A 14,593-nucleotide genomic window follows, 5' to 3' on the forward strand; every position below is an offset into this window, starting at 1 on the left:
TCCCTCACATCAGCCATGGGCCGTTGTCATGCTGGGCACTAGAAATAGGAGCAGGGAGACTGTCTCTCCTGTGCTGTCAATGCTCCTGATGCTAGTGCCCAGGCAGCATGGAGGAAAATGAAAAAGCAGCCTGGGAGCCCAGTTGGAATGCACAGGGCTCGTGAGAATCTGGGCCTCTGGGATTGATGGGGGAGGGGGATATTGAGACAAGGAACAAAAGGGGGTGAGGGGACTGGGACAAGTGGAGGGGGAACATGGAGTCGAGGAGGGGGAGACTGAGAAGAGGAGGAGGAGTGGGGATGGGGGAGTGGATGTGAGGAGAAGGCCAGGGAGGACTAGGATGAGGACAAACTAGAAGGTATCAGGCTTGAGGGTGCCCTGAGAAGGATCTGTGATGACTAGAGAATGCTCCCTCAGTAAGGTGGGCCCTATGTGTTTCATAACACAGGGTGGAAAATGTTTTCTGTGTCCCGTGAATGGCCGAGAAAAAAACTCTGATTTGGTGACACACACACAGATATTGATTTGGCACCCAGGACGATTGCCCTGGTCGCTCACCCTTAAGACTGGCCCCACCCCCTCAGAACCAGGAATAGAATCCAGAATTCCTATCACTAGTCCGCTGATTCCAGCCAATAGCTGTGAAACTCATTAGCAAAATGTGTGCCTCAACTCTCTCTAGTGGCTGGCCTGAAACTTGCAAGTGCTATCAGTTATTCTGTTAGCTTAATTGTCAGAGGTCAGTGCAGGGAATCTAAAGGTTGCAACCCTGCTAATGAACCATGCTGAAGTCAGTATGGCTCCACATGATGGAATTTGTTTTTTAAAGTATTGTTTTTTAAAAACCAAAACACAACCTAGGAAGTTACACAGAAAACTACATTAAAAGAACATTAATACAGCTACAAAGTCAAGCACTCAGATGTTGAGTATTGCCAAAATTAAGTTTGCCCATGCAACCTTAATTTGGTCCCTTTGTGCATATGCATTATGATATAGGATTTAAATATATGACCAGTGACTGGTTTCCCCCGTCTCACCCCTGCCTAAGTTTGCTTTTTCCAAACTAATTTTTAAAAAATAAAAATCATGCACTTACAATATTGCTTACATGTGTTCTCATTTCGGTTTGGTCATCATTACCACTTTAGAGCTACATCCATTATGTGACTAAGCCCAGAAAATCACTGGGGTTGATTACCTGCACTAGACCTCTGGAAATTTGTCCATCATACATTTCTATATACTCTGCTTAACATGTATTCATGACACTGATTGACCAGACTCTCGTCATCATCGCTCAGAGCAGTGTGACTACCCCATCACCCCCTCAAAAAAAAATTTAAATGCAGATCTGAAATCCTAACCAGAGACTACACCATGACTAGGGGCGGCTCTAGCCATTTCGCCGTCCCAAGCACGGCTGCACGCCACAGGGGGCGCTCTGCCGGTCGCTGGTCCCACGGCTCCGGTGGACCTCCTGCAGGCGTGCCTGCGGATGCTCCACCGAAGCCGCGGGACCAGCGGACCCTCCACAGGCACGTCTACAGGAGGTCCACCGGAGCTGCCTGCCGCCCTCCCAGCAACCAGCAGAGCGCCCCCCGCGGCATGCCGCCCCAAGCATGCGCTTGGCGTGCTGGGGCCTGGAGCCGCCCCTGACCATGACTAATAATTAGATGTACTAACCTAGAATTTTTTTGTAAGAAGGAAAAAGGAAGAAGAAAAATAGTTGTATCTGTGCTGACAGCTTGTACACCGAGTTCCAGCCCAAGGTAATTTAAAATTTTTGAATTATAGCATCCCTGAAAAGCAGGTTGTGCAGTACAAACACCATAGACATACAGTACCTCTAACTATATCAGTGCTACTGGGCACTGTGGTAATAACAGCAACAATAATGAAACAAGACCTGTTGTACAGCTGAGTAGCTGCACTAGAATTTTCAGTGTTCAGATGTAATTAGAAAACAGCTGTGAAGGAAAATCAATTGTAACTGGTAGTCAATGGCTGATTTTCAACAATCAGAATAAAGAATGCAATATGACATGTTTGAAATGAGCTAGTAATTGTTTCTCTTTTGTTTATTGTTTAACAGTTTTCCATTTTATTTGTGCAAGCTGTCATTTATTTGCTCCAGGACTACTCTCAGTTCTCAGCCTCTTCCAGCCATTTTTAACCCTGATTTGCTGTAGAAACTAGCTCAGTGTTGCTATGAAGTTTTTAAAGGTGGTGATTTGTGATTCATGAAGGAAGTTTTGGGCAAGCATGTATAAATTACAATGTGCTGCTTTCATAACTGACTTTCTAAATGAAAAAAAAAGTGGAATCCCATCAGTAAACCTGCACACCTATAAATATTAATAAGGTTTAAACCCATCAGAGGAATAGTTTCCAAATTCATTGTCCTGATCTTCAACGTGTCTTTGAAGCAAATCTGTATTCCAGTACATTCATTTTCCTTTTGTTGACATTCGTAGAGGGTGGGAAGTAGGTGGAGGGGATGGGAGGTGCATGTCTGTCATATTGTATGAGTAACAGATAGTAGGAGGAACCTCTGCAATCCAAATCTAGAAACCAAATCTGCAATGCATTCAAATTCTGGAATGAGTTTTCAGTTGTTATTTGTATTACAGTAGCATTGTTAACACTGGTTACACTCATATAGAAGCAGAAATTGAAATATCAGGAATTATAACAATGCTGTGCTGTTTGAGCATTTAAAATGTTTATGTTATATTGTTCCATAAAATCACCCCACCCACATATTTATTTTAATCTGCTCTGTACATTTAATTTTCATTATAATATTTGAATACTACCTTACATGAGATTATATATGGGTGAGCAAAATATACAAGTTGACTTCAATTATATCTGGGACCCTTTTAGTCTCTTTACGCAAATAACTAATTTTTGTTTGCAGAATATTCACATAGAGAGATGTATACTCCTGCGACTATGTGTTAAAATGAGTTTTTGTACTATCATGTTGTTATGCGTTTGTTTTGTGTCTAACAAGGAGGCTATGCTCCAGGACTGGCACTACCACAGTAGAAATAGTTTATTAATTAATATTATATGAGTTCAGGTGGCCATTTTAGCAGCTCTTTGGGAAATATTTTTTTAAAAAGTCAATACCATGTTCTCCAGCCACTTAGAGTTCTCTACTGGGGTGGTATTGGCTGGTTTCCTCAATGTAGTGGACTATGGGGTTAACATCCCGTTGAGCTGTGTGGGATACTTCACACATCTTAGGCTACATCTACACTTGGAGCGAGGGGTGTGATTCCCAGCATGTGCACAGTAGCTTTTGTCAAAGAAGCATGCTAAACATACTAGTGTAGAGGTGTTACAATGGGCCATAGCAGACATTCCTGACACAAAAGCCAGCCTCCAAAGCATAGGGATTGTTCAAAGAAAAGATTACCAGAATTTTTAAACATGGGGAAAACAATGTATTTTTTCCAAAGGCTCCATATATAAAAAATGGGCTAGCTGCCGTGAGTACAAACCTGCTTGGACCCCATAGGTTCCTACTCGGGGCAGCTAGCCCATACTGCTGCTCACCACTGCTCATGCTACCACAGCGACATAACTATTTTTAGTGTGCTAGTTCAATGACAGCTAGTGTCTACACTAGCTGGGAGTCATACTCCTAGCTCCACCTGGAGATGTAACCTTAGAGCTATTGTTTCAGGCTACAGCCTCAGGCAGTCATCCTTGCATCATTCTGGTCCTGCTTTGAGCAGGGAGTTGGACTAGATGACCTCCTGAGGTCCCTTCCAACCCTGATATTCTATGATTCTACGAACCCTTTGAGTCACATTTTCCAACTTTACTTCATATAGACTAGAAACACTTTGTTTTTTAAATGAAAGTTAGGCACAGGCCTATAGTTCCTGAGTCTTTATCCAACCCCACTTTGATTAGTTTCCTTAGCTGTATGTGAGATTATGGAAAAACAGAAACCTTCTAACATTTAATAGTAAATACATAAGAGCAAAAAGACCTGTCACAATCATATTAAGAAGAAATAAGAATCTGAAGCTCCCACATTCCTATAGGGGAGAAGCAAAGTACAGTCACGGCCATCCAGTGGTCAGCCAGAAACCTTTTGATTCAGAGTTCAATTATTTCCTTTTGGGGAGAAAAAGCAACCGACACAGAAAAAAAAGTCTTTATCATAGTACCAATTATTTAGAGCAGGTATATTCCTCAAGAGTTACTAGGTAGCAAAAGCTATGCGTACATTAGATTCCAAATAAAAAACAAAATGTTTTCAGTATATTACTGGGGATAGATAAACTGTCATACATGTGTTTCTACCTAAAAATTTTAGGAGGCTATGACTTCTTGTCAAGGAAAAACAGAATGGCACAAACATAAATTAATCTATGACAAGAGATGTCCATTAATTCAGGATGTTAGAAATAACTCAGGGAGCATATCAGACATTGACAATTGAAATACTTTTAGAGAAAAACTCTAGCAACCTGATATCCCTACTTAAAACAGTTTTACATCAGTGGGAATTAATTGACTTCACTGAAGTTACTCCTTATTTACACCAGTGTACATGAGATAAGAATTAGGTCCTATGGGACCAAATTGCTTCAGGACAGAGTGCCATTAATTTCTCAGCAGCTGTTTCAGATTCAAATTAGGCAAATTAGGAGCCCAAAAGTCACATCATCCAGTAGTTCAGTGGTCTTTGTTAAATGAATCTTGTGATCTTAGTCCTGTTCCCAGTGGACAAGTGTCCTCAAAAAACACAACCACACACCACCAGAACCACAATTGACACTGCTGGTGACAGTCACTGCAAAAAAATCAAACAGAGTGGGTAAGGGCTGAACAGGCATGGAGACCAAGCTATGTTTTTACCTTGTAAATAGTCAGGATCATTAATGAGGCAGCAGTTGGGGCAGAATACTCTGGCACTGCCAGATTACACCAGTTCTGTACATAGAAAACATCAGGCTCTAGGTCTGTCAGCTGGTACCTTTCATGAACACTGAATTCATACAAACATTTTTTTAAAAAAACTGAAAAATAGACAGGTGTGATTTTTATAAGTTAACAGAAAGAGGTACATGATATGTGGCTCATGTGTGAGTGCATTGTCAATCATACTGCAGTGGGCTGGCTGACCATGGACTAATCTGTAGGAAAAAAAGACAGAATTAGGTGGAGAGTAATGGTGGCATTGGAGAATGAATGGATAGTGTAGATGAGCAATGGTGCTTGCCTGCAGAAGATGCGAGACATGTCATTAGGAGAAAACTGGTAATTCAGTTTATGAATTCTGATGAGATTATGATCTCTAGGTACCTTTACCAAGCTGCAAATGCCATTCTAAATGTGCAGCATTTGCCTTCTCTGCGGTTGATTTCCATCCATGTTGGCCTCAGATTTCAAAGGCTGGTGACAAAAGTATAACAAAACAGGGTCATTGCCTTAAAATGCTTGACCACAGACAATAGACTGGTTCCCTACCTGGAGAACCAGGGATTTAGCAAGAGACAGATCATTTTGGCAAACAAGTCACCTGACAGGGTTTTCTGCTCATGTGGGAAAGCTGGCAGGGATGTTACCTGACAAAGCGGGGAGGAGCGCGCTGATCTTTCTCAGGGCTTTGGAAATTTTGTATCTAACTGAAAAGGAGAGAGCAGGGCCAGAGAAGCCATTGAATAAGTTGCATCCTGCATGAGACAAGGGACATCATGCCTGCCTGTCTTCCTGGCAACAGATGGCACCCATGGACTCCCAAAGGAAGGGAGAGCTAGTGAAGAAAATGAGGGAGGGTAATGTTTTTAAGGTTTATTGTTCTGTGTGTTCTATATTCTTTAGTGCTTTACATGATTAAGTAAAGAACAATTGTATGAGACTCTAGCAAAACATCACTGTATGTCGAATGCTTTACCACTACAACGTTGCCCCGTGAGTGAATTAAACTGTAAGCCAGAAACTTCACATAATTGGGGTGAAGTTCTGGGAGAGGATGTGTCTAAGTACAGGGGAGTCTGAAAGGTCACCATTGTGCCCAGACAGGGATGACAGTGGACAGCAGGTTTTATTTATCAGAAGGGAGTGTTAGATTGCTGATGAATATGCACCTCCACCAGACTGGGACAGTGGCTGGGCTCTATTCAGGCTCTGGAGGCTTAAAACACCTGAGGATCCAGGGACAGAGGCTTGGGTTCCTCTCACAGCAGTTTTGTCGATGGCCAACAAGTGGGTGCCCAAATGGATCTGTGACAGAGAACTACAAGAAATTGAAAATGCACACAGAATAGAAGGTGCAATAGAGAGGAGGAGGAGATGTTTTCCTTAAGGTTTGCAGCAGGTAGCGGAGTGGGTAGCAGCTGAGAAGATGAGCCAGGCAGATGTGAAAAAGGATGAAGAAGGTCTAAGAGGGACAAAAGGAGGAGGGGCCTTGGAGGCACACGGTAAAGAATTTTGGGGAATAGAGAAAGGGCTGCAGAGACAAAGAAATACAGGAGGAGTTGAGTTTAAGCTCTCTGGGTGTGTCTCAAATGGAGAAAAAAAAAGGTAAAGAATATTGCTAAGGGATCTAACCCTACGATTTTTCTTTATGTTTATTTTCCATACAACAAATTTGTACTTACTGATTTAGGTAGACAGATGTACTATTGCTTGTAGTCTAATTACCCTTTGTGGGGGGAAAAGCAATGGTTTTCAAGAAGTTCTAAACATCTTCATATTTGATTAAACAAACTAGGGCAGAAACAGATCCCCAAATTTATCTGAGTTCATCCATTCCTAGTTGGCACCTCCGTTTGCTGTGGATTTTTGACCTCTGTCCCTTTTGCAGGTGATGATATTAAGATTCCAGAATGCACAGGAGGGCATTGTGATTCTCTGCAGGCACTGAATCTCTGTCCATTGATCTATGTGTCATTTCACAATGCACTCATGCACAGCGATGTTACACACCAGCAGCAGATCATGGTGACTTAAAAATATTCAAATTTAATTAAAAAAGGGAAATGCTATCAACCCTTTATTAAGGGTCAGTGATGTCTCTGTTGCCTAAAGAAGTGTTTACTGTATTCAGAATTTTGATTTAAAAACTAGCTTATTCTGTCAGAGGCTGAGCAGACGGTCATCAGTTTATATAAAGAATTAAAGGGTGCTGTTGCCGGGGGGGGGGGGCGGGGGAGAAGAAAACATGGCATCTGACTAAACACTGAAAAATGGTGTAGATAGAAGAAAGGGGGGGAAAGGCAGACACTTGAGAAATTTTTCAAGCATGATTCTTTGTCTTCTTGAACTCTGATTTAAAGGTTGCCTAGCAACAGTGGCAGTAACAGCTGGGACACCCTTGATCTTGTTGTGTAAACTATTAAAAATAGGTGATGGAAAGTGGCACCATGGAAACAATGACAATTCTGAAGCAGGTGTCTGTAATGCTTCTTTTCAGCTTAATGTCTGAGGTGTAAATTACAAAATGCCTTTCTCACTCTAATCTGGAATTTTAGGAAGGAGAGATCTTTATTTCTCTCAGATTAAATAAAGTTGAAAATAACATGATCTCATTTTGTTGCATTGACTTCTGATTTACTGTTTTATATTGAAGATCTTCATTTAAAGACTCTTAGATCATTTTGAACTGGTGTATTATTACAGCATTGCTGTAGCAAAGGGTCTAATTGATATTTTCATTATTAAACTCATTAGTTATGGGCTCAAACTTTGATTTCAGGTGGATAGTCCAGCCTAAACATCCCCAAAATTATTATCACTAGAATGGTAACATGAAGGTGCTTCCCTTTGTAATAACTATATCTTGGGGTGAGTAAACACAGAAACTGAAGGCTGAGGTACTCATACCAAACAACCTCAGAGACCAAAGGCCAAAATTTTCTAAAGTGACTAGTGATTTTGCGTGCCACAGATTTGGGGATGAGAATAGGGACAATGAAATGGCTAAGTATTTCCATTGGAAATCAGGCCTCTTTAAAGTATCTCAGATTGGCTACCTAAAAATGGTGGCATCCAAAATTATTAGTCTCTTGAAAATATTGGTCAAGGAGTTTTACTTGACTAGGATATTATGACTACTGAGTTTAAATGGAAGCACCCTTAAGTTATTATTAGGTTCACATTTTAATTAAGCTTTTAACATTATATAAAAAAAGAAGGAAATGTTACAAAAATGTGGCCCGTGAAACTGCTGAATGCTGTAGAGAAAATTTTGAATATTGCATCAACTTACTGAAAAATAACCATTATAGAGTCAAATTTTCAAAAGGGCCTCAGTCCCACTGAAAGTGAATGGCAGTTAGGCTCCTAAGCCATTTAGGCATTTTTGAAGATTCTACTCATTGTTATTACAAGGCATATATGCATTATGATGACTAATACTATCTATCAGCCATTTAGAGTATTGGGATTTGCACACAATGGCATTAAAAATAATATGCAAGACAGATATCTGGGACAAGAATGTAAGGAATTGCATAACTGATAAAACAAAATTGAGGCTATATTATTTACCAGTATTCCCGCATTCTGGTTACTGAGACAATTCCATTTCAGTATTATAATAAATCTCAGGAATATAGCTCAACTGTTTAGTATTACAGATCAAGTTAAAATTTACATCCTCCTTTGAGTACTTATTTCTATTACACCCAGTAGGATGCCATTAAGGCAGCAACCCAGATCAATCCATCTTTGCACAAATCTTGAAAGGTAGACACTTTAGGATAGTATTGGAACTTGTAGCCCTTATATGACTGTCGGATAGTAGAGTGCACTATGTTCCCCCTCCCACAGAATTCAACTTAAATTCTTGATTCAGTCTTATAGCAATATAGTTCCAGGAAAACAGGACCAGTGTAGTGAATGAAGGTAACTTTGGCAAATATTTTATGAGGAAAATACATCTGATCACTCTTGTCCAGCCCTATATAGAAACCGGCAGCTCTAGATATATTGTTTCAATGAAACTAGAATCATGACAGGTGAAATGGCTTTTCAGTATTCCATGCATAAATTATTCAGTGCCTGCCTAGCAACAACTTAGTAACTAATTCACATAGGAGACTACTAAAACAGAAATTTCATTAGGATACTCAGGCAATGAGCTTATTTCAAGCAATGGTAGAGCTAAGGGTGGGACTGACTAGAGATCAGGCCAACAGGGCCTGATCTCTTGGGGCCTATTGGGTTCTTCATCCAGAGTCAGATTGTGAACCCCTAACTCAATGAATAGCAGTTTACGTCAAAAATAGTTTCATTGAAGTAAATGGGGATCCACATTGAGGTGCCATTCAAAGCAATAGCTCTTATGTCTTGACAAAGTCCTAGAGTTGGGCAGGAAATGGTTTTCCCCATCCCTCAAATACTTTTGAGATTTTGGAAATGTTTCCCATTCCACTTTGGGACAAAACCAAGACTTTTTACAATGAGAAAGAGAGTGAGTGTCACCAGGGATGTGGGAAATCTGGATTCAAGCCCCTTCTGGACTCAGTTTGATTCAGGGACTTGATCCCAATGTCCCACCTCTGAGGTGAGTGCCTTACCTAATCTCCATGATATTGGCTATTCTGGTGCTCTCTCTCTGGATTTGACCAGAAATTCCATTATGGACCTGAGAAACTTTTCCTACCTAAATCTTTGTTGAGCCTGGTGCATTCCTGCAAAAAAGTTTTGGCTTAATGAACCAGCCTTTTCTGACCTCCCTGCCCTCTGCGCCCCCCCCCCCCCCCCAAAAAAAAAAAGTTTGTTTGAAAACATTTTGGCCAGCTCTACATAATACTTCAAGAATGACAGCAAATTTAGGAAAGAGGTATGTACGTTTCTGCAATTTTGTTTTGGAGATTAAAACATATAGCTGTTGATCTGAGTCAGGGCTAATCTTTAGGTTCTTGTTTCCTCAGCATCAAAACAATTCATGCTTTATGGGAAAGAAAACTATGTCAGGCTTATAGGTTTCATAGCAGGAAGGATTTATAGGAGGGTACCACTTTTTACCCTCCTCCATTGCAACCTACATTCCTACCACACCATTTTGGAGGTTTTTGGTTTTCTTCGCACACAAATATATAGTTAGTAACAGAAGCAACTGCAAGAGGACATTACAGTCAAATGAACTCCATCTCTCAAGAGAACTATTGGTTAGAACAAAGTTTTGAAATAACACTAGCACACCAAAAAGTGTCAGAAGTACATGTCATCTGCATATCCTAAATATACCTGACATCTGTTATCCTTGGCTATAATACTCCAACTAGTACAGAATGCTGAAACACATCTCCTCAGCAACACAAGCTAGCATGACCACCTCAGACCTGTGTTCTGTTCTGTACACTGGAATTCTGATTCAAATTCAAGATCCTTATCTTCAAGGCGCTTCATGGCCTGGTCTCAGATTATCTAAAAGACTATCTAAAGCTCTGGACTAAAGACCATGGTTAACAATTACGGTACCATGGCACAATCAAACTCTTTTCACTAAGGGTAAAGTTAATCTGTGCAGGAGAGAAAACTTTCTTGGGGGCTGGTCCAAGACTGTAAAATGAACTCCCCCAGGAATTAAGGACCACCACAAACCTTCTTCAGCAGCAAGTGTGAGGTGAATTTCTTTGACCTTGCCGGGTCTAGCATAAATATATTCATAAGAACATAAGACCAGCCACATTTGGTCAGACCAAAGATCCATCTAGCCCAGTATCCTGTCTTTCAACAGTGGCCAATGCCAGGTGCCCCAGAAGGAATGGACAGAACAGGTAATTATCAAGTGACCCATCCCCTGTAGTCCATTCACAGCTTCTGGCAAAAAGAGGTTATGGACACCATTCCTGCCCATCCTGGCTAATAGCCATTGATGGACTTGTCCTCCATGAATTTATCTAGTTCTTTTTTGAACTTTGTTATAGTCTTGGCCCTCACAACATCCTCTGGCAAAGAGTTCCACAGGTTGACTGTGTGTTGTGTGACAAAATACTTCCTTTTGTTTGGTTTAAACCTACTACCTATTAATTTCATTTGTTGACCCCTAGTTCTTGTGTTATGAGAAGGAGTAAATAACACTTTCTTATTTACTTTCTCCACACAAGTCATGATTTTATAGACTGGAGTCATATCCCCCCTTAGTTGTGTCTTTTCCAAGCTGAAAAGTACTAGTCTTATTAATCTCTACTCATTTGGAAGCTGTTCCATATCCCTAATCATTTTTGTTGCTCTTTTCTGAACCTTTTCCAATTCCAATATATCTTTTTCGAGATGAGGCGACCACAACTGCACACAGTATTCAAGATGTGGGCATACCATGGATTTATATAGAGGCAATACAATATTTTCTGTCTTATTATCTATCCCTTTCTTAATGATTCCCAACATTTTGCTTTTTGACTTCCACTACACATTGAGTGGATGTTTTCAGAGAACTATCCACAATAACTTCAAGATCTCTTTCTTGAGTGGTAACATCTAATTTAGAACCCAACATTTTTTATGTATAGTTGGGATTTTGTTTTCCATAGTGCATTACTTTGCATTTATCAACACTGAATTTCATCTGCCATTTTGTTGCCCAGTCACCTAGTTTTAAGAGATCCTTCAGTAGCTCTTCACCGTTTGCCTCGGACATAACTATCTTGAGTAGTTTTGTATCATCTGCAAATTTTGCCACCTCACTGTTTACCCCTTTTTCCAGATCATTTATGAATATGTTGAATAGGACTAGTCCCCAGACCCCTGGGGAACACCACTATTTACCTCTCTCCATTCTGAAAACTGACCATTTATTCCTATCCTTTGTTTCCTATCTTTTAATCAGTTACCAATCCATTAAAGGACCTTCCCTCTTATCCCATGACAGCTTATTTTGCTCAAGAGCCTTTGGTGAGAGACTTTGTCAAAGGCTTTCTGAAAATCTAAGTACACTATATCTACGGAATCCTCCTTGTTGACATGCTTGTTGACAGCCTCAAAGAATTCTAGTAGATTGGTGAGGCATGGTTTCCCTTTTCAAAAATCATGTTGACTCTTCCCCCACAAATTATGTTCATTTATGTGCCTGACAATTTTGTTCTTTACTATCGTTTCAACCATTTTGGCCGGTATTGAAGTCAGGCTTACCGGCCTGTAATTGACGGATCACATCTGGAGCCCTTTTTAAAAATTGGCATCATATTAGCTATCCTCCAGTCATTTGGTACAAAGGCTGATTTAAATGATAGGTTACAGCAGTGGTGGGCAACCTGTGGCCCACAGGACAAATGTGGCCTGTCAGGGTAATCCGCTGGCAGGCCACCAGACAGTTTTTTACATTTGCACAGCCACCCTCAGCTCCCAGTGGCTTCAGTTCACTGTTCTCAGCCAATGGGAGCTGTGGGAAGTGGCGGCTAGCACATCTCTGCAACCCGTGCCACTTCCCGCAGGTCCCATTGGCCAGGAACAGTGAACAGTGGCCGCTGGGAGCTGCGGGTGGCCATGCAAATGTAAACAAACTGTCTGATGGCCTGCCAGCAGATTACCCTGTTAGGCCCCATGTGGCCCGCAGGCCACAGGTTGCCCACCACTGAGTTACAGACTACACTTAATAGTTCTTCAGTTTCACATCTGAGTTCCTTCAGAAATCTTGGGTGAATACCATCCGGTCCTAGTGACTTATTACTGTTTAGTTTATTAATTTGTTCCAAAGCCTCCTCTAATGACACCTCAATCTGGGATAGTTCCTCAGATTTGTCACCTAAAAAGAATGGCTCAGATTTGGGAATCTCCCTAACATCCTCAGCTGTGAAGACCGATGCAAAGAATTCATTTAGTTTCTCCGCAATCGTCCATGAGTGCTCCTTTAGCATCTTGATTGTCCAGTGGCCCCACTGGTTGTTTAGCAGGCTTCCTGCTACTGAAGTATATACAATTTATTTTGCTATTACTTTTTGAGTCTTTGGCTAGCTGTTTTTCAAATTAATTTTTTTGCTTTCCTAATTATATTTTTACACTTCATTTGCCAGAGTTTATGTTCCTTTCTATTTTCCTCACTAAGATTTAACTTCCACTTTTTCAAGGATGCCTTTTTGCCTCTCACTGCTTCTTTTACTTTGTTGTTTAGCTATGGTGACACTTTTTTGGTTCTCTTACTGTGTTTTTTCAATTTGTGTTCCATCAATTTATACATATAAGTTGAGCCTCTATTATATATATTATTATAGTGCCTTTAAAAAGTTTCCATGCAGCTTGCAGGGATTTCACTTTTGCAGCTTTACCTTTTTATTTCTGTTTATCTAGCCTCCTCATTTTTGTGTAGCTCCCCTTTCTGAAATTAAATGCTACAGTGTATATTCCTACATATATGTATGTGTGTGTACATATATAAAGCCCTACCAAACCAAGACACTCCACCGCACCTGCTTCTCCTCCCAGGGAGGAGATGGGAGAACAACATATGACAGACGTTAGTCACATTGCTTAATGCACTCCTGGGAGGCACTCAGATATGATAAGCATGATATAAGAACCCTTTCACTGGATACCCTAACTGCTGGGGAGCCTCCTGGTGGTTGAATCTGGGGATTAACTCCACTCTGGTCCTATGCCCCTTTTCATACCCAGTGGTGTCTCTCTCTCTTTCTCTGGGACTCAGGGTACTTCTTCTTCGTGACTCAGCCCTCTGGCCAAGTGACTGTACAGTCCTCCCCTTCTGGGGTACCAAATTATCATTGGACAACTGTTCTAGGAAGTCTTTGGCTCCATTGCCCAGTATATGCTACTTCCCCAGCAGCTGGCAAGGGAATCCAGGCCTGCCCACTATTCCAGGTTCCAGTCCGGGGACCCTACGTCCAGCAACTATGGTCTGCTTGCACCCAGACCCTATTTCTGTTTCCCTAGACCCCTTCCTACTTCTCAGCTCTTATCTTCTGGCCTCTCCCATTTCTGGTCTTATCAGCCTAAATGCCCTCCTCCCAGGGAACAACTGAAGACTACTTCCCCTGCAGCCCTTTTCTGCTGCCAGCTTCCTGGATTTATACCAGCCCTGCCTATTCCTTCTTAGCTAAACTCCATCTTTCATCAGCCTTTCAATCTCTGGCTGTCCCTCAGTTGCCGCTTATCAGGTTAATTAACCTGCACTGCCTTGTGTGGGTGGACATCACCAACATATATAGAATTGAAGGGAGGAGCGGGAAGTCAGAGTGGAGATGTCCCTCAATCCTGGGCTGGCCAGCAGGTTGAAAAATATGCCAGCTGCTCTAACTTGCACTGGGAAGAATAGGCCCCTGGGGACTTTTGTTCCAACTACAGAGATTGTAAACTCTTCAAGACAGGGGCTTTTTGTTGTCTGTTAATATTTCGCCTGGCACAATGGTGCCATGATCTATGACTGAGGACTCAAAGGGAAAAAAATAAATGTATTAGCAGGACACACTACGCTCTGGCCCTTGAAGTGTCTTTCTTCTTCTCTTGGAACATAGCCCATCCTGCCTCCAGCCACTCTTATACTTTTCCTGCATTGATTGGTTGGGAGAAGAGGTATAGGACAGGTGATGGTGATTCCTTCACATCAGGTGAATCTTCATCAGCCCCTTTAGAGATTGTTTCAGGTCTATTTGCACTTGGT

The 14,593-nt window shown here is 41.3% G+C and overlaps 1 long non-coding RNA gene across 2 annotated transcripts; it reads right to left on the reverse strand.

Moving 5' to 3' along the window:
• Window positions 1–2,055: 2,055 nt before the first annotated feature.
• Window positions 2,056–6,829, reverse strand: LOC120401686. 2 transcript variants are annotated; one of them, XR_005596644.1, is made up of 3 exons: window positions 6,630–6,829; window positions 5,332–5,421; window positions 2,056–2,580 (listed from the first exon to the last, which is right to left on the reverse strand). It is a non-coding gene; the product is annotated as an uncharacterized LOC120401686 (long non-coding RNA). The 2 variants fall into 2 exon arrangements; XR_005596643.1 differs by lacking the exon at window positions 5,332–5,421.
• Window positions 6,830–14,593: the final 7,764 nt, after the last annotated feature.

Source organism: Mauremys reevesii, linkage group 3 (assembly GCF_016161935.1).
Source record: "Mauremys reevesii isolate NIE-2019 linkage group 3, ASM1616193v1, whole genome shotgun sequence".
In the NCBI taxonomy this organism is placed as follows: Eukaryota; Metazoa; Chordata; order Testudines; family Geoemydidae; genus Mauremys; species Mauremys reevesii.